We start from the raw sequence: 21,265 nt of genomic DNA on the forward strand, positions 1-21,265 counted from the left end.
TTAATCCCCATCCCCTTACCTCCAAGGAAAAGAGCGGGGCTGAAGCAATGATCAAAAATTTAATTAAGCATAGCAACATAATGAAGTCTCTAATGAAGCCTCCACAGAAACCCAAAATGCTAGAATTCAAAAAGTCCTCATATTACTGAAAATGTCAATGCCATTAAAATGACACATCCCAGCTCCACAGTGACAGAGGCTCCTGTATTTCTGTACCCTTTACTTTAGCAATTCATTAGAACCCTTTCAAGTATTAATCTATACTACACTGGTAGCAAGCTGGGTATTTCCCCCAAGTTCCACGAGTCATTCTAGAGCTAAGAGGAGACTGTAGGAATCCCTGATTTATGGTCAGTTAATCAGAAGGACCCAATGCCTGCATCTGAAGTGGGGGTCAGTTCCATGGGACTTAGCCCTTCCCCTGTGGGATCTGATTCTAAATGTCTGAATTTAATTGTTGAACAGTAGCTTCATCTGGTGTTGGAAAACTGACTAGTGAGGAAAAGAGCCCAAAGAACTGCAGCCACAGAAGTTTTACACCACACTGAGTGTCAGTAGTAAGGGACAAAGCATTTATTTTTCCCACTGATATGTTTGTATGTGGGCAAGTACCTTTTCATGCTGAGGTGTGCAATTATTTGCTCTTCCAACAAACATATTCAGGGCCTAATACTCAGGAGAAAGTATATGCTGTCAGATTTTTTTCAAGTCAGAAGTACCCTACTTATTTTTTTTTTAAAAAAATATCCAATTGAGCCAGTCATGGTGACACATGCCTTTAATCCCAGCACTCAGGAAGCAATGGCAGGTGGATCTCTGTGAGTTTCAGGACAGCTTGGTTTTCAAACAGAGTTCCAGGACAGCCAGGGCTGTTAAACAGAAAAACTCCATCTCAAGAAGTCTAACTAACTAACTAACTAAATAACTAAATAAATAAATAAATAAATAAATAAATAAATAAATAAATAAATAAATAAATGAAAGATAGATTGCAAACAGCTTGGGTGAAATGCTATTTCCTTGGTTAAACTTTCTAAAACTCAGGATCTACTTCTCTAACTTCACCTTGACTCTTCTTTGAACAGTCCTGCTCTGTGGCAAGATCTGTCTTTCCCTGCTGCATCTTTCCCATTCATAAGGAAGGCTAGAATAAGAGCAAAGTGGTTTTCTTCACATAGAAAATAAGTGGACAGGTTTAGTGACATATGTCCAGCTGGACAGCAAACAAGCATCCTGCCGTGAGCATGGAAGGGTGGGTTTTCAGGAGGAAAGGACTGTTGACAGGAAGGCAGCAAGGTGAAGTAACTTATTTGAACAACTTTCATTTACCCCATTACACAACTTGTTTTGAACGGATTGGTCTTGGCCCTGGGACCCTGTTTATACATTAAGCTATATGTGATTGGCTCCTCAGGCTCTTTCGTAACCTTTTCAGTGAGGAATGCCTTACTGAGTCAATCATGCACCAGTAGAAGCTCTGTGGCTACAAACTGATAAAATCTGTTATCTTGCCAACACTGTCTTTCCAGTCACCATACTTACCTGGAAGTTAAAGATTGAAGGACTTTTATCTGAAAGCAAACTGCAGCCTGTCAAACGTGATCCTTGGGGTTCACAGGTAAACTGTTCTCTCTTGGTTAAACTCCAACTATCTTCAATTTTATGGCCATACCTTCAGCACAAAGCAATGTTTTATACCCTCACTTTAAGTGAAACAGCAAAAATATTTTTTCCTAATGTTTTTTCAATTAATTATTTAGGTTAGTAAAACAATTTTTCTTCAAAGCTTTTTTCTACTTTTTTGCTTCCATTCACCCTCCCACAATAATCTTGTTCCTGTCTCAATCAGGCAATCAGAAGCAAACTATGCCTATTGGGGATTAGTGAGTCCTTTGTGTTAGTCAGCTTTTGGTCATTATGACAAAATGCTTAGATAAATTAACTTTTAAAAGAATAAAGGTTTATTTTAATCTATAGCTCAAAGGATTCAATCCATGGTCACATAGCCCTCTTGATGCCTTTTGGCGTTTTGCAAGGTACTGCTTAACATTAGGGTTAAATGGTAGGAAAAACTGTTTTCCACACAGCCATCAGGAAGCAAAGGCAGAGACAGAAGGAGGCAGGGTTCCAATATCATTTTCAACAGCCTGCCACCCGTGATTTCACTTCGTTCCACGAGTCCCTACCTCCTGAAGGTTCTGCCGTTTCCCAATAATCCCACAGACTGATGTCCAAACTTTCAACATGTGGGCCTATGAGAATACTAAACCAAACCACACCATTTTTCTTTGTCCATTGCGAAAGAGAATCTTTTGGTTTTATATTGTGCTGGATAGTTTTAAGTCCACTCAGCATAGGCTAAAGTCGTCTGAGAGGAGGGAATCTCAATTAAGAAAATGCCTCTAGAAGACTGGGCTAGGGGCAAGCCTGTAGAGCATTTTCTTAATTAGTGATTGATGGGAGAGAGCCCAGACCACTGTGGTTGGGGCCATCCCTGGGCTGGTGCTCCTGGGCTTTATCAGAAAGCAGAGTGAGCAAACCATGTGAGAGCAAGCCAGTAAGCAGCAGCTCCTGCATTCAGGTTCCGTTCCTGTTTGAGTTTCTGTTCTGACCTCTTTCAGTGATGAACTATCATGTAGATGTATAAGCCACATAAACTCTTTCTTCCTCAACTTGATTTTTGGTCATAGAATTTCATTGCAGCAACAGAAACCCTAACTAAGACATATATATTCTACATCATAAGCTCTTCTCTTCTGCTATTCTCCCATTCTCTAAATATTTTCATATTACCTAAGGTCAATTCCTTATTTTTATGCCTTGACTCAAAATTGCAATGTAGGAGTTTTCTTAACTCTAAGAGTTGATGCTGTGAAGCTATAAGGAGAAAAGCGCATGAGAAAGAACCATGACATTGGTCTTGGCAATAATGTTTTGGAACTGACCCTAAAAGTGCTCCTAACAAATTAGACAAGTCAAATTATGTTGAACAAAAAGGCTCTTGTAGAGAAATAGAAACAATTGAAAAGGAGAAATAGGGGTGGAGTGAATGTGATCAAGGACATTTGTGTAATCCTGTGGAAATATAGTGAGATAAATTATTTTGTACTGCTAAGATATGATATCAAGAGCAAAATCTAAGTAATTTAAAAAATGTGGTAAAATATTCCCAAACTATACCTAGGAGTGTTAATGTCTAAAAATGTATAAGGGCTCAACTTGATAGCAAAAAAAAAAAAAAAGAAAAAAAAAAAGAAAAAAAAAAGAAAAAGAGGGGGGAGGGGAAGAAAACTGAGAGCATAGGAAATGGGTAAAGAACTTATGTAGACATTTTTCTACATGTGTCATCCTAATGACCAACAGATGTGTTCAAAATACTGCATATCACTAGTCATTAGGAAATGCATATTAAAATCATAAGGGCACATCACCTTATACCTGACAGAACGGCTGTCCCCAGGGAGAAGAATAGCAAATGTTGTTGAAGATAGAGAGAAAAGATAAGCCGATTGTTCACTGCTGATCCGAAAGTAAATTAGTAAAGTCGTTATGTATTACAATTTAAAAGTGGAACTACCATTTGGTTCAGCAATTCCTCTCCTTGGTATATATCTAAAAGAAAAAAATCACTACATCAATGAGATGTCTACAGCCTCGTGTTTACTATAGCATTGCTCATGATATTCATTCAGTCCAATGGTAGATGGGCAGAGTAAAACTGAAAGGGGGACATATATACTGTGCAACACCATTTCAACAAGTAGTGAAGGAAGAAAGAAAGAAAGAAAGAAAGAAAGAAAGAAAGAAAGAAAGAAAGAAAGAAAGAAAGAAAGGAAAAGAGAAAGAGAGAGGTAGGGTGGGAGGGAGTGAGGGAGGGAAGAAGAGGGAGGAGGGAGGGAGGGAATGAAGAGGGGGAAAAGCAAAAATGGATCCAAGTACAAAGGGCACCCCTATAATCTCAGCACTAGACTCAGGCAGAAAAGAACAGAATATCAGAAGCTGAAGGCCAGTTTTCGTCCAGTTAGTTTTTGTCAGTTTGACACAGACCTCTTCATCGGGGGAGAGGAAACCTCAACTGAGAAAATATCTACATAAAATTGACCTGTCTCAAAACCACAAACACAGGCAAAACCAACCAAACAACCAAAGCGAAAAAACCCGTCATTTGCAACCTCACACATGTTAGCTGAAATATGTCAGACATGTAAGTAAAAACCCTTCATAAATTTGTATACTTTTAATCCAAAAATGTCACACTCAGGGGTGGAAAGCAGAATGCTAGGTAACAAGGACCAGTTAGTAGCACAGATATTGGGAAGATGTTTATCAAAAGATTGATGATAGTAAAAGAGAACAGATATTCTGTGGTATATACATGTTTTAAAACATTATGCGCCACACCTAAATTTCAGTATTATATTTCATAGTTGATAATCATGATGATGGGGGGAAATGCAGGCAGTAGAGAACACTGTCCATTTGTGCTTATAGTTTTACATAAGACAGTTTAGTGTAGAGATAAAGAAGATCAGAGGCTTCATATATCCGGGAATGAGAAGTAGCAGGATTTCTTGACTGAACGTGAGTAGAACAAGGTGCCTGATACTCAGTCCTTCTTTTCTCACGCTACACTCTTTCTGTTGGCAATAGTATTCACTTGAAATATTAACCATCCAAATATTCCTTGCTAGCCGATATTTCTCCAATAACCTAGACCTGTGTCCCCCTGCTGTATGAAGTGAGTCTCAAATTTAGCACATGCCAAAGTACACTTGGATTCCCATCCTCAGCTCTGTCCCTAGTTGGGGCTTTGTGGTTAAAGCCCACTAACCGATAGACAAATTCATGCCTTGATTTCTTCACAGTCAACCAGCAAATGATGTCTGTGTTTTGTCTCCTCTACTAAACTGTCCTAGATCACACCATCCTCACAGGTAGACTCTTCTCCATTGCCTCCAAACTCACTGTTGGTTTTTGTTTCCATTTCTCATTTCTCTGCAATCTATGTCTCATACAGTAGCTAGATGAACAAAATAACCTTCCCCCATCAACTCTAAAACATCTTGTGTGTCCTCCAGGGGCTCTATCATCTTGGCCTACCTATTCTTCCTATTCAAACTGGCCTCTTTCAGTTCCTCAAATGCATTTGTATCTTCCATGGTCTGACTGTTCCTTCCACTGATGTTCTTCTTTCTGCTCAGAATGATCCTTGTGTATCTCTCTACATAGCTAAAACTCTGCTGGGTTTGAGTTTTAGTGCCTACTAAAAGATATATTTCCAGGTTCTGCCAGCAGCTCTTTGCTTTGTCTTCTAGTACATTTTGCATATTTCCAACTGGATTAAATCATTAAATAGTTAAATAGTTCTCTCTCTCTAACTCATGAGCTTTTAAGGCCGGAGAGATGGCTCAGTGGTTAAGAGCACTTGTTGCTCTTCAAGAGGACCCAGGTTTAATTCCCAACATCCACATGGCAGCTTACAACTGTCTGTAACTACCATTTCAGGGAATCCAACATCTTCACACAGACATACATGCAAGCAAAACACTAATGCACATAAAATAAAATTATATTCTTCTGTATTTGTAGGTTTGAGCCTACCATAATCATCATCAGAAAGGATTCATTCAGCAACTGAGCACATGCAGAGACTCACAGCCAAACATTAGATGGAGCTTGGGGAATTCCATGGGAGAGAAGGAGGAAAGATGGTAGGAGCCAGAGGAGTTGAAGACACCACAAGAAAACACATGCCACAGAATCAAGTACGCAGGACTCATAGTGATTTTCAGGGAGCGTGTATGGGTCAGAGCTAGGTCGTCTGCATATATGTCATGATTGCGTAGGCTGATACTCTTATGGGACTCCTAACAGTGGGAGTGGGGTTATGTCTGATTCTTTTGCCTGCTTTTGGGACCCTTTTCCTTCTATTGGGTTGCTGCTTCCAGCCTTGATATGAGGGTATGTGCCTAGACGTATTGTAAGTTGTTATGCTTGATATCCATGGGAGGCCTGCACTTTTCTGAAGGGCACCAGAAGAGGCATGGATCTGGTGGGGAGGGGAGGTGGGAGGAGGAACTGGGAGGAGTTGAGGAAGGAGAAACTATGGTTGGGATGTAACATATTGAGAGAAGAGTAAATTAAAAAATAAAATAATTATTTTAAAAATACACTTAAAATAACCTTCAAAAAGTTATTAGTTTATGTAATTATAAAGGCCTTAAAAAGAATTATCTGATAGGGCAGCAGTGGTCCACTGGGTTCCCTAAGAAAGTCAGCATTTATAAACCTAAAGAAAAAAAAAAACCACAATTGATCAGAAGTAATAACTACATCGATGAAGGCCAGAAAGGCAGGAGTCACTCATTAAACACTGCTAGACCTGGTGCACCAGCCTGGGAAAATATTTGTTCTGTTTGTTTGTCTGATGAAAAGGTTGGAATCACTGTCCTAAAATATGGTAAAAATGATGATAGACTACAAAATAAATTATCTCAATAGTCCCCTAAAAATCCTTCTCTAGCCTGGACCTTATTTTACAAAGTAGTAGCAATTGTGAGAACTTGGGCTAAGCACTGCCTGTTAAGCGAAGCTCCCAAGTGAGTCTGACGGCAGGCAGGACTTCATCAGCTGCAAAACACATGCTTCTATCTCACTCATAAGCTGAGCGCCGCATTTGCTGGCCCTTGGGTCCTAATAGGTGCTAAAAACTGAGCTGGGGCCACCAAGCCTAATTGATTTTAACAGTAGAACAGAATGTGAAAATTCTAAAATTTCTACAAATGTTAATATGACTTTCCAAAGGCTCCATTCTACATTCCAGAAGATATCTGTTCTAAGTATTAAATGAAACTATCTGTTCTTAGCATTAAAACTTAGCACACAAATATCTTTTCAAAACATTTTAGAATAATTTCATCTTTCAAAAAAATTTCCCAATCAATATTTGGCTACCTTTGAAGAACCTGGCAATCTTTCATTATTTTGTCATAATGAGGATTGACCCACTCATTTTCCTCCTGCTTTTGAAACTAAATCTCGAGAATATTTTTTTTCCATTCCCCAAAAACCATCTGGCTAAGTCTATTCTCCTTCTCAATTGGGTTGAAAATTGGTATGGTCACATATTACTAAATAAGCCCAAGCAATTCTAAGCATAAAGTAAGCTAAACCATAGAGAAAGATGGCTGAAATGTATACCAAATCAGAGTCTTTGACATGTAGTCAAAGCACACACTGTGGTAGCTGGTAGCTATTGGTTCCTCTGAAGGTTCCAATATTATTCTATGGTAATAAAGCACTCAAAGGGGTGATAACACATTGCTTTCTATAAAATGTTCATTTCTGAAACATCATAAACTATTATTATTAATGTAAATGTCCTATCCTATGGTTAGAGGGAATAAATAAAAAACACTGACCTTCAAAACAGTAGAAGCTGAGACATTTATTAAGATTATATGCATGTTTGAGTTAAAAAATTACTGTACTGATTAGTCATAGAATATGTGTATATCTTAAATAGCGAATTTCCTGTCAATTTTTGAAATCCAACTATGTTTCCTTTAGATGACAGTTGAGTCCTTATAATTAGGATTAACTAGTTTAGTCCTGTGAATGACTCTCTGAGGTATTTTATTAGAGATTTGAATGATCAAAACAGTGAAAGAAATAAAATAAACAGTAAATACCCCAGGATACAATTTGCAAAAGCATTCCAGTAAAATAAATAAATAAATAAATAAATAAATAAATAAATAAATAAATAAATAAAAAGGTGCACCAAAGTATGTAATTGTAGAGGGAGCAGGTAAAATTAGTCACTTCCCTAGCTTATCATTTATATCCCATGTATTACACATCTTCTCAAGCTGAGGCCAGATTCTATATACCAAGTGAACATATATCATACTCACAGAAAGTTTACGGATTGATAGGTAAAGAGTTAATCCCATTGAGAGAGGTAGAAACAAATGATGTTATAAGGACATGTAATTGCCAAGTGACTAGAAGTCACCCTAGAATGGAAATAGTCCATACAGAGAATAGTGACAGATGCCAAGACAATGATAGCTAACTACCTAGATGTAAAGAACAAGAGTTGAATGTCTGCATTAGCCTTCAGATGAGTGACAGTTATCTTCATTTTGACAGTGGCTTTGGTATGATCATAGTTACATTATTAACCTGGTACTGATGGGTCCTGTCATTTACTGTGAGAGGAGCCAGAATCTTACATGTGAGAAGAAAGGTAGTCCTTTCTGACATCATTTTCCTCATATAATTTTTAGTCCAACACCTAGAGGGCAACCCTCGGAGTGCAGCATCACTTAAGGGCTTTTAATCTGTTTCAAGAACAATAGTCACAAGCTCCTCCAATAACTTATACTGTCCCACTGTAATGCTACATCCTCTTGCTTCTAGCAAGATGTGAATGGACGTGTTCCCTGTTCTGGGTGTTCTCTGCACGCCTCAACCACTGTTTCTCTGGGAGTTTGTGGAGGAAAACCTGCCAGCACTTTTCCTTTTCTTCAGTACATCTGTCTCTTCAGATGCTGATGAATGGCCCTACTACTGGAAAATTTCAGACTCCCTGGAAAAACAGCAAATGACATAAATCCAGAATATATTAGTAGGTAGAAGATTTACACTCTCCTTCCTTTACTTTGGCATATTTGGGTAAAACATCGAGACACTGTAAAGTCTAAGAAAATGGAAATCTTAGTTTGAAATAACTATCTCTCTCTCCTCAGAATCCGGTCCTGTTTTCTTCCACAGTTGGGTGCACCATCAAGTCTCTGTGAACTTGGAAATAACACCATACTGTGCGCACACTTATGCACTTCTTTTTCTTTAACATGTGTTTCAGTGGGTTGAGCAATGGGATCAAGCAAGACTTGGTTCTTGCAGTCCCGGGTGTACTAGTATAAATCAGACAGTAGGGACACAAACACATATAGAGACATTTAGACAGCTGTGCAAATGCAGAGCAATGAATAATGCATAACATTTCAAAAGGTTAGTAAATATGGGTGTTGTGGGGAAAATAAAATTAAAAGTGAACTGGAAAGCCTTTGGGCTAGTAGAAGTGGAAGTGGCTTAGAGACCAGTAAGGTATTCGGAAAAGAAATTGCAAGAAAAGCCAGCAGAGGACCAGGAAACCATAGTGCATCTGCCTGTTTGTAGAAGAGGTCAGATCCCCTTTTATAAAAGGCTAAATTTCTTCAGTACCCTAAGTATAGATTAGACTCTCTTTGTCAAACCATTAGACAATTGACAACCTCATATGATGACCAAGAAGAAGAAGAAATTTAAAAGAATTGGAGAAAATGCTTAGTTGTTAAGGACACTTGCTGCTCTTCAGGAAGAACCAGGTTCAATTTCCACCATCCACAGCAGACAGCTCACAATTCTACTTCCAAACAATATGTCTTCGGGTCTCCACGGGGATCTTCATATACCTGTTGCACACACATACATGTGGACGCACATACACACATAAATTAAAAAAATAAATCGTAAGACATTTAAAATGATATCACCAAAAACCAACCCCCTTTCTATCCCCAAAACCATGCCAAATCAAGAGGGCAATTGAAAGTAGGCCTAGATCAGAATGCTAGATAAAGAATATCTGGAGGGCTGTGCATTCCCTCCCATGTATACTGGGAATTTGGGCAAACTAGTGTTACATGGAAGACAACCTACTTCCTGCACAGATGCCAAGGCATATATTCCTTCAAGTGCTGGTCATCTAAGAATAAGGCAAGCTGAGCTAATGATATCACTTCTTATTTAGTCTAGCCTTTAAAACCCCCTCCCTGCAGTAATTAGGTACAGTAAAAATCACCAGTAGATGAAGGGCCATTGGTCTAGCATGTGGCCACTGGACGTTTACCATGGATGTGGATGCCACTCCAACTCTTGGTATGCTTTCCTGTCCAACTCTTTGCCGCTAGATGATTTGGGGAAATTCAGACCTAACCCGCTACCTCTCTGCTCTGCTCAGATGTCACTAGACATTTAATCTTGTCAGTCAGTTCATCTCCCACATAAGCCTCATCCATTCAGCCTTGCCTCATGGGCCTCCTGTTGGCCTTTATTTCTCTCTAAGTAACCTACCACTTCTGCCACAGCACAGCTGGATCTACCAACTTGTAAATGGACATGTTTATCTGAATGTATTAAATGAAAGCTGCTAAATTACTCTATCAGTCTGGGAACTTTCTTCTGTATACCTTTAAACACAGCCTTTTCTCAGAATCAGACATTTTATGTAAACCTTCTGCTGTCATCCTAACTAACTTCCCAGGGTATCTATTAGATTTTTGTGGTTGTTGTTGTTGTTTTTCTCAAATATACAGAAAACAGCCTCTGGGATGGATTTCAAGATTTCTTTCCAGTCAGTGTTTCCAAGGAAGTGTTCCTCACTTCCAGAATAAAGGTTGGTGATGCCTTGTACTTCTGCTAACAAACACTTTTTTTATGTGTATGCATAATTATGATGCATACGTGCGTGTGAGGGAAAGAGAGGGAGAATGGCAGAGGTGGAGAGAAAGACCAGATATGTGCATGTCATGTGGAGCTCAGAGGACATGTCCAGACATCAGCCTATACCTTCTATTATGTTTGCTGCAGGGTCTCTGATGCTCACCACTGTATCTACCAGGTAGCTAGCACACAAGCTTCCCAGGCTTCTTCTGTCTCTAGTGTTCCTCTCACCATCAGAGCACTGGGATTAAGGACACATGCAGTGGTGCCAGGCTTCCCAAGAGCTCTTCACCTTGGAATACCCACTGTCATGTTGTACAGTGACCACCTTACTCAATAACCATCTCCCAGTCCCACTCCTTCTTTTCGAATGGCCACAGCCAATTTTATGCTACCAAAGATAATGACTATGATCCTCAATTTTAACAAGCCAAAGTCAAGGTATCTAGGTACAGAGGACCACAAATAACCTATTTTACTCTAAACTTTGTATCTATACATGTGTGTGTGTGTGTGTGTGAATAAGTAATATTTAAAATTACTTTCACCTGACCTAAATGCAAATCGAATTTTTAAACTATAGCACAGTTTTCTAAGTAGTAGGACAAGAAGAATTTGAAAGGAAGTTGTAACAGGAAAATGTAGAAAGAGGTCCCATTTTGAAAATACTATAAAATTCATTTACTACTCAAGGTTGTCATCAGCATGAATCCTGACAACACCATCCTTAAAATAGCCAGCGAGGAGCCCTGCAGCACAGCGTGCTCTGTCAAACTTACTCACCCACTTCCTGACTCACAGATCATGGCTTTGTGTCATCGGTCTAAAGCATTTTCCTCTAAAAATAATGGACCTTGAGAATGGAAAGGCACAGCGTGTCGTTTCAGAATCTATCATCCTGTCTTCCCTTATAAACATTCAAGTGGCAAATTAAGCCACTGTAATTGTCAGTAAAGTCCTAATTCATCCTTCTTATAAATTAAGCCACTGTAATTGTCAGTAAAGTCCTAATTCATCCTTCTTATAAGGTGCCTCCTCTGTATCTCAGTTTATCACTTCTCTTTGGGCATTAATAGAAAGCTTAAATATTTCATTCTTTCATGAGGTCTTACTTGATCATATTTCTCCATAAATAGCAACATTTTATCTAAACAACTAAATCATTAAAATTATAGATTAAAAGTTTTTGCTCAGAAGTGACCAGCCTGCCATATAAAAGCTAGAGGAATGCATAACATTATTTTTATTTAGTTATCTGAAAAATATGCAATATGCTGCTTTTTCTATTTTGATGAGAAGCTAAATATATTTATCTGCTTAATCACATCCAATGATCTGTGAACTGGAGGGAGTCTGACGTCTATCCCAGCAGAAAGTACTCAGAACAAATAAAACACTGGGAATAAAATAGAAAAGAAAACTTAAATGAGAATCAAAGATGGGGCAAGCTTGAGTTAACTAAAATGAGTAAAGGAATAGCTTACCATAGCTAGTTTTTTTATTTTTAAATTTTTTTTATTTATTTATCTAGAATGAAGCTGTCACTGTGTACTGCAAGCTATCTTCGAATTTGCTATATGTCTCAAGTTAGCCCTAAATTATCATCCTCTTGCCTCAGCCTCGTGAATGTGTGAGTCCTAGACATGTGTTCCCTACTATCCTGGTTGTCTTTGATGTTCTAACATTCAATGCAAACTTCTATTATTGCATCAAGAAAAGGATGAGTGAGGCCTATCACCTCTGTAAAGACTCTCCTGAGTCCCTATGGTCAGCAGTTATTTCTACTCCATTGTGCTAGCAGTCATGAGCTAGTATTGTGGCTAGCATGCACAGAGCTCTAGCAGCCATGTTCCAAGGGTGTGCCTCTACAAGAGAGCCCTGCCTAGCTGCACAGGGGCCGAGTAGCAATTTAACCTAAGCCAGTCTTTGATTTATTGCAATGTTTTGCTCATAGAATATTTTTTCTCAAATTTCACAGTCAAGAACCACTGCCTTCCTTTATTTAGTTATTATAGCTAAATAATTAATTAGCATTCTACTAGCTTGTTTTCATTTCATTCTGGAAATATTTGCAAATCTCTGGTTTTCTTTGAGTTCTGAATTTTACCAGTTGCTGGTCTTTATAAGTCTAAATCCTGGCTTTGCCTTTCTTTGATTAATAGGAATTTTCTTTGTTGTTGTTGTTGTTGTCTTTTTTGTTGTTTTTTTGTTTTTTGTTTTTGTTTTTAGACAGGGTTTCTCTGTGTAGCTTTGGAGCCTTTCCTGGAACTCACTCTGTATTTCAGCCTGGCCTCGAACTCACAGAGATATGCTTGCCTCTGCCTCCTGAGTTCTGGGATTAAAGGCATGTACCACCACCACACGCTTAGAATTTTCATTTTTTAAATATTAAATAACCTCTATGTTTTTTTATGTCCATAGTTTTTAAAAAACTATAAAAATATCAGTTACTGAATTGGCTTTTCAATTAATTATCATATCAAACTTTTTTCTCAAATTCTTGTTCTATGCTTTATGATTATCTATCTTACATTTAATAACAGATCATTAATTTAGTATATAAACTTTCTATTGCTTTTCATCTCAGTTTCTTTCAGAAAAGGTGTTTATTATAGAAAAAACTTGCTTGACTTGGATAGTTGTTTTTTAAGCTATTTTGTTTGTTTGTTTGTTTTTACTTCTATTTTAAGGTAACTGATGTGCATCCAAATATCTCTGAGAATATGATTTATGTATGTTTTTAATTTATCTTTTTTACTTTTTGGTCTGTTTTATTTTTGTCTATTTGTTCTTTGAGAATTCTTTTTAATGTATTTTGATAGTATTTGCACTCCATCCCCTCTCTACCCAGGTCCATTCCCCTTCTTTATCCACTCAAATTCGTGTCTTCTTAAAAAAAAAATATATATATCAAGTACAGTTTTAAATCTGTCAAATGTTACCCATATATTCTTGGATGTATGATCATCAACCTACTAGGAACCATATCTATAAAGAAAAAATCCCTCTCACAATCAATTGCCAGTATCTCCTTAAACAGGGATGGGACTTCACGCCTACTTCCTTCTTCTATGCTGGGATTTTGTCTGACTTGAGTTTATGCAAGTCTTGTGTGTGCTAACACAACCACATATGCTTCCTTGTGGTCCTCTACTGTCTCTGGCTCACACAGTCTTTCTTCTCCCTCTTTCAAAATGATCTCTGAGTCTTGACAGGATGGGATTGATTATAGAGGTCCTGTTTAAGACTAAGCATTCTGCCGTCTCTTATTCTCTTCATTTTGGCCAGGTTCAGAGTCTCTGAAGATACTGTTCAAGCCCAGTACAAAAGATACAGAGACCATTCCATCAAAGTCTTTCCAACGGAGGGGAAATGTTTGGTTTGACTCTGCATGCAGGATAGACAAGACAATTGTAGCCAAGGGACAGGGTGGTAGTTAAAGGATGGAAAATTGCTACGAGGAAGAGCAGTGGTAAGGCAAAAAGGTGAATGTTTTCTGGCTAAACCAACCTATCAGAATTCATGCTGAAAATACCCGGGGGTGACTATATACCCTGAAGGGGATGATCTGAAGGGGATCAGAAAGTAAGGACCCTTATTAGATGTCCATATTAGTCAGAGATGAAGAGCTTCAGGCTCTGGTTAAACTGTTAAGTGTACTTTGGATTTTATAAGGAAATGCACAGATGGGTCCATAAGAAAGTTTAGTGCTAACTGAAGTTTGACCAAGCAATTAATCTTTGTCAGGAAATAAGCAAGATTTGCCAACTGGTAGGAATCATTTAAGATGTATGGCCAGGGAGAAAGTGAGTAGGCTGCTCAAAGGTCAAAACAACACTATTACTTCGGAAATTGGTGTAGTTTTTCCGTGTACTTTTTTCCCCTAAATTGAGGGTTATTTATTTTTAAGTGAACCCTGTATAAGTTAAAGCTCTGACATGCCTGGAAGAAAGATCTTCTCTCTCAAGTGGCTAATGTCATACTGAACATGCTAGCCCAGCTTGTGTCCTCTACTTAATAACTTTACAAAGAGGTTCTCTGTTTTGAGCAAGGGACTAAGTGTCATTGCTGTCATTCACAAAGGGGAGGTTCTAAGGGGCCACCTTGGTCCTGTTAGCTCACGACCAAGTCATGATTCTGATTACTGTTGTACAAACTTCATTTCCACCTGTCTCTCTTCCCTCCTTCTCTGCAACTGGAGCCTTTCCCATCAAAGCTGTGAAGTCTCCTTTAAGCACACTGGACCCTTCCTAGGCTCCCTCTAATCTGGATTATCTATCAGTACAGTTTTGTCTTCAATTAATAATTCAAAAGTTAAAATTCACTTCTATTGGTTATTTGCTATTTGCAATGGAACAGTTTTCTCACAAAGGACATTAACCTAGTTGATATGTGCCTTTAGTTCTTAGCTAGAGTTTCAATTTAACTCTTCACTTGGACTGTGGACCTGCAAAGCATTTGTTATCTACTGTATATTTAAATATTTATTTAAATGATTTGCCCTACACTAAAGACCCTGAATGTCTAATTATTAATCTTTAGAAATTTTCTACTCTTACTGAGACACTTAAAAAAAACAAAATTCACAGAGATTGTCTTTTGTGAGCTGTAATAATTTCCAAACACATGAAAGTCAGTTAAATTCAGGTTTTGGGCAGAATCTGATGTCTATATCAAGGATTTTAATGTGGTCATTAAGATTAAAGTGGAGGAAAGTTCCATTAATATGTATCATAACAAGTAGTCTTTTAAATGTTTTTAAAATCTTTAATTAATTTTAAAAAGTACATCTAAAGTTTGATAAAATCTGAACAATTGTGATTACATAGCATATAATATAGCTAGCACAAATTATGTATAATAGTATTATGAATCATACATTAATATGTATATTTTAGTTGTATGTCAATTTATCTTTTTTAAAAAAAGCAATGATTAAGATGGTTTTCTCCTGAAGCCCTTTCTACCTTTTGCAAAATGTCCTTCTAAATCAGAGACCTCTCCTGACTCAGTGTCTATTTAATCTTACAACTAGAGGCAGTTTCTTCTTACTTTACAGCCATATGGAATGAGCAGCTCCACCTTTTTTGGGTGCCCTGGAATTACAGGACATGCTCTTTGGAAGATAGCTGCTCCAGCTTTTCTCTCTTGTCTGCTATTTAGGTTTGATGTTATTAAATAATGCAAAATTAAAACACTATTGGCTTTTACTGCATCAGAAAAGAAGGTGGGAGTTTTCTTTTGTTTGCTAAACACAACAAAGCAATACATTATTGGAGAAATTATTTTGGCCACTCCACGTAGTTAAAAGGATATTTATTTAATGGCAAAACTCACAAATTAAGTAATGGGTAGGTCGCAGGGTCTGGGGAAGGTGTAATGCAGTCCAACGGTGTTCTCCGGAGCTCTACACAGTCAATCTGCACTGGTCAGCGTCCCGGCACGAGAGAGCGCCCAGAGCGAGCGCTGGCCCATCCAGCTCTCGGGTCCCCAGGCGCCTCCCCTCGCCCCGCCTCGTAGGCGTGACAGTTGCCAGAGTCTCAATGGGGGTTGGAACTTCCAGAACCAAGTTGGAATGGCTACCCACTACATCTCCCCCTTTTTGTCTAAATAAGAAGGTTCTAAACTAATACAAGACTATATACAAAGGAATGGTTATCAAATATTGTCCAGAAATAATGAGAGATAATGACCTAGATAAGATGTAACTACAACCAATGCAAACAATATCAAGCAAGAAACACATACTAAAATCCAGAGAAGTATAGAGCATAGGTAAACAGCATATTATAAAGATCATTCAAAGGTGTCCTATCCTAAAGAACCTGAACCTAATACTTAATAAGTTCTATCTAAGATATTATATATACTAAGTTGTAACTATAACTGCTAGTCTTCAATCCCATCAAAGACCTGAGAAGGAATATAACGGTACCTGAGAAATGGAAGACGGATGCAAGCAACTTTCGGGAATCTTGCAAGAGTAGACCAAGACAGCTGGCAGCCTGGACAGTCACCTAATGTTTCTCAGCATTGTTGGTGCATTCAAATTGGCTACAGGCCTAGAGTATCTGACAGACCATTTTCAGAAGCAGGATTTCTGAAAGACCATCTTACCCTGTCTTGGCAGAGTACAGTGGTCGCTTTCCTTGTGTCCCGCTTGTCCAGAAAGGAGAGCATTGCATTTGTACTGTCAGCCATCAAGGCAAGGGCAGTTCTTTGCCCAGGAGGCCATTTTGTGCCAAAAGACAAACTTCCAAATGGAAATGTCTTAGAAGCCCAACATTCTCTCGGGATCAATTGGTGCAGCCAGGAGCAATTGTGTCTCATGTCAACAGAATTCTAAGTTATTTAAATGCCATATTCTCCAGGTCTATGAAGTGTTTGAAGATTACCTGCCCATCTAACCTATGTATCTGTAAATCTGGATAACCTAACTAACGTAACTATAGAGATGACATAGGCGACTATAAATCTATAAATCTTATCTATCAAAATAACCTAAGGACTAAGGCTTCACGTAAATAAGGTAAACAGTCTATAAGCAAATGTATGGTGAAGAACGATGACTTCAAAATTGTGACAATACACAAGATATTTATAACAGAGGTAGGAATATATAGTGCGATATGCAATATGACAATAATATTAAATATATATCAATATACCGAATATTCTAAACAGAAGTAGAACATATATAAAGTATGACAGATATAAATTTACATTTGTATCAATATAAAAATGTTTCAAATAAGAGTAGAAATATATGTACATTATAACAAATATAGTTCTGTATTTGTATCAATATACAAATTATCTTAAACAGGAGTATAAAAATAGTCTACATTTGTATCAACATATAAGATTCTATAACAGTACAAATTACAGTGCAAATTATCTAAGATTGCTATTTTACTAAGTTTGTTTACTAGTATATACAATGATTTACCATCATATCTTATACCTATCCGTTCCATTTCTTCTCCCCCCACCCCTTCTTTTTTTTTTTTTACAATCCTGAGTTAATATTTTCTTCCACCCCCAACCCTATAACCGTCATCCATAACCCTGAGAATTATGAAACCTAAGGGAGAAGGGGCGTCGTTTTCTTAGAATTGCTTCCTGCCGTTTAGGGGGTGATGTTATCTCTGTTGGGTACTGTGAGAAAGCTCAGATAGTTAAATCTCAGTTAGACTAACTGTAGGTTCTCAGCAAGTTTTAGAGTAATGGGTAAGATTGTCTGAAATTCTGGCAAGAAGTGTAGTATGATGATGATTACCATGGCATCATTCTGGATTGGGTAGAGTTGTTGTTGTTGGGGCCCCATCTTCCTTCTGGTGACTTCTGAGATTGCTATTGGAAAAATTTATTTGTTATCAAAAATGGGAGGTTTGGATTTAAAGAGGACATAGCATGTAAGAAAGGATTCTGAGAAATCAAGAGTAAGCATGGAGAGAATTAGAATTTAGAAGACAATGGTCCCTTTTTATTGGTTTCCTTCTGTCTCACACCAGAGGGCTCTTCTGATATGGGACTGAAGAATCTCTTAAACTTTTCTTTTAGCAATATGCTTGGGTTTAGAGAAGGAGTGAGCCAATTCCATCTCCAAAGCCAGCTTGGCTATAATTGAATTGGAACCACAACTTTTCTAGATTGATAGAGAGATAGATGTTAGACAGTGAGATTTTACCATGTGTAGATTGGTACCAATAGATTCTTCCTTTCTGCTGTAAACATCCGGATATCCAAGGCCTTATGAGTTTTGAAAGATGGGTATTTCCATTATCCTGTAAAGACAAAAACAGAACCCTACCCCACCCTTTGATTGTTAAATTTTTCTTACAACTTGTAGAGATGTCACATTGGTGGATGATCTTTTACTTCTCTTCATCAAGGGGTTTTTCCTGTTCGAATCGAATTTTTATTAATTTTGTTGGTATCCATAGCTTTTCTTCTCCTGCAGAAACAAAGGCAAAACCCCTTCCCAACGTAGAACATATCCAGGTTTCCATTCTGAGGTCAGCACATCCTTAAAATAAACTGGTTGGTTTAGCTCAGGAGTTTTGTCTGTTGTCCAATGTCTCTCCGCAGCTGTTGTTCCTTTCTCATTAGCATTGAGAAAATTCAAGGTTAATAAAGCACTATGCAGTCTATTTCTAGGAGTCATTGTTACCTGTTGCTGTTTATTTAGCATATCCTTTAAAGTTCGATTGGATCTCTCTATGACTGCTTGGCCTGTGGGATTGTGTGGTATACCTGTAACATGCTTTATATTATAATAAGCAAAGAACTGTCTCATTTTATTGGAGACATATGCCGGGGCATTGTCTGTCTTAATTTGTACAGGTATTCCCATGATGGCCATAACTTCTAATAGGTGTGTAATCACAGAATCAGCCTTTTCAGAACTCATAGGAGTTGCCCATTGAAATCCTGAATAGGTGTCAATGGTATGATGTACATACTTTAATCTTCCAAATTCTGCAAAATGAAACACATCCATCTGCCAAATTTCATTTCTTTGTATACCTTTTGGATTACTCCCTGCAGGTAATGGAGTTTGGTTATAGATGGAACAAGTAGGACATTTTTTTCACAATATCCCTAGCCTGTTGCCAAGTGATGGAGAAATCCTTCTTCAAACCTTTGCTATTTATATGGTGTTTCTTATGATATTCTGAAGCTTCTAGCACATTACCTATTAGTAACTGATCAATCTCATCATTACCTTGTGCTAAAGGTCCTGGCAGACCTGTATGGGATCTGATATGTGTTATATATATAGGATGTTCCCTTTTTCTGATGATTTCCTGCAATTGTATGAATAATGAAGTTAATTCTGTATTATCAGGAATAAATTCAGCAGTTTCAATATGTAAAACAACTCTCTCTGCATATTGAGAGTCAGTGACTATATTGAGGGGTTCTGTGAAGTCCATCAGTACCATAAGAATGGCATACAGTTCTGCCTTTTGTACAGAGCTATATGGACTTTGCACCACTTTACTTAAGTCTCCTGATTTATATCCTGCTTTCCCTGATTTATTTGCATCAGTATAGAATGTGAGGACTCCAGAAATTGGCTTTTGTCGTACAATGTGAGGAAGGACCCATTCAGTCTTCTTTATGAATTCTATTCTCTTGCTTTTGGGATAGTGGTTGTTAATCTCTCCCAAAAAGTTACTGCAGGCTCTCTGCCAGTATTCATTATCTTTCCATAGTGATGAAATTTCCTCATTAGTTAATGGTACTACAATTTCTGCATATGTGACATGGCTTCTCTGAGGTCCGTCATCCACCCATGGGTAAAGTTCCTTTCTGTCTCCATAGCCAGAGTTTCCATCTAAGCCAAGGCCCCAAACACTATACATGTTCAGTTAGCACCAACTTAACTCAGAGTTCAGTCAACAAAGTGACTGGGTGAGTTCCTGGTCACTGTTTGTCATCCAGATCGTGATGGACTCACTACTGGCCTTGGCAGTGATCCTAGTACTTAAAACAGCAAAACACACAAAGATGCTACCTGAGCATGCCAGTTGTGCACATGTGCAAATACACTCCCAGTCTGTTTCTCTCTCTTCTCCTGAACACAACTCCTCAATCAGTGAAATTCCTCGATCACTGTTTACAGAATCAATTACTGGGCAAATTGACCTTTAGTAATGAATATGCATGTGTTCTGCTGTGGATTGAGGGCATTGTCTGCTTTTGGATGGGCCTTTCACTTGAACTAATCTGTGTTTGTGTTTGGAGCCCCTGTTTCCCCAGAGGTGGGGAAACCATCTGTGGGAAACCAACTGTGTGCCCTTTGTTTTTCTAGATTACAGGCACAATAGACTTGCTTTCAAATATTTGGGGAGTTGTTTTCTTGTTCTTTGAGAGTGGAACTAGAAGCAACTTTGAATATTAGATATAAAACATTAATAATGGAGGAAATACAAAGTACCTCCCTTAAGCTGTCTTGTTCTGTGTGTGCTTATCTTTGACAAATTCACTATACAAAGCAAGAGTAGTAACATATCTGAGAGTTATATGTTCAAATGAAATATGATTTACAGTACAAAAGTAATATTGTCACAAGATTTGAAAAATCAGTAATAATTATATGCAATTATTTTGTTATAGAGTGTGATAAATTAATTACTCTCCAATTTATAGTAGTCACTCACACATACACATGAAAATAAAAAATTAATAGATGAGGTTAAAACAACATTGAATTGAATAAATAAAAAAATTATCCAATCCAACCAAAAAAAAAAGGAAAAGCAAGATCAAGAAATTTTTAAAACTGAATAAATAGAATAAAGCACTTGTGTGTATTTAGATCTCATGATGCCAATAAGCACATTAAATACAAATGGGCTAAAATGACCATCAGTAGGTAGGATGTTGGACTGATGGACTGGGTATAAACAAACAAACAAACAAAACAAAACAAAAACAAAAAAAGAAAGAAAAAATATAAAACAAGGCCTAGTGAGTACTAGTGACGTGAAATACATGAGAAGCAGAGACAGTGGGTTGATAGCAGAGTTTGGAAGGACATACTTGCAAACATTAGTATAATAAATCTTATGTGGCTTTACAATTAGTGGGCCAAGAAAGAATGTTTTAAGACAATGAAGATCTAAGTGAATACAACAATAAACAGGGACTTGGAGAATAATAAAAGAATTAACCCATCAAGAAGCGAATGATAACCCTGAATGTACACGCAGTTAAAGATTTGAGTCCTGCTCATATACTTGAACTAACTACATTATGCGTTATT

Source organism: Peromyscus leucopus, chromosome 7 (genome assembly GCF_004664715.2).
Source record: "Peromyscus leucopus breed LL Stock chromosome 7, UCI_PerLeu_2.1, whole genome shotgun sequence".
NCBI classification, from domain to species: Eukaryota; Metazoa; Chordata; class Mammalia; order Rodentia; family Cricetidae; genus Peromyscus; species Peromyscus leucopus.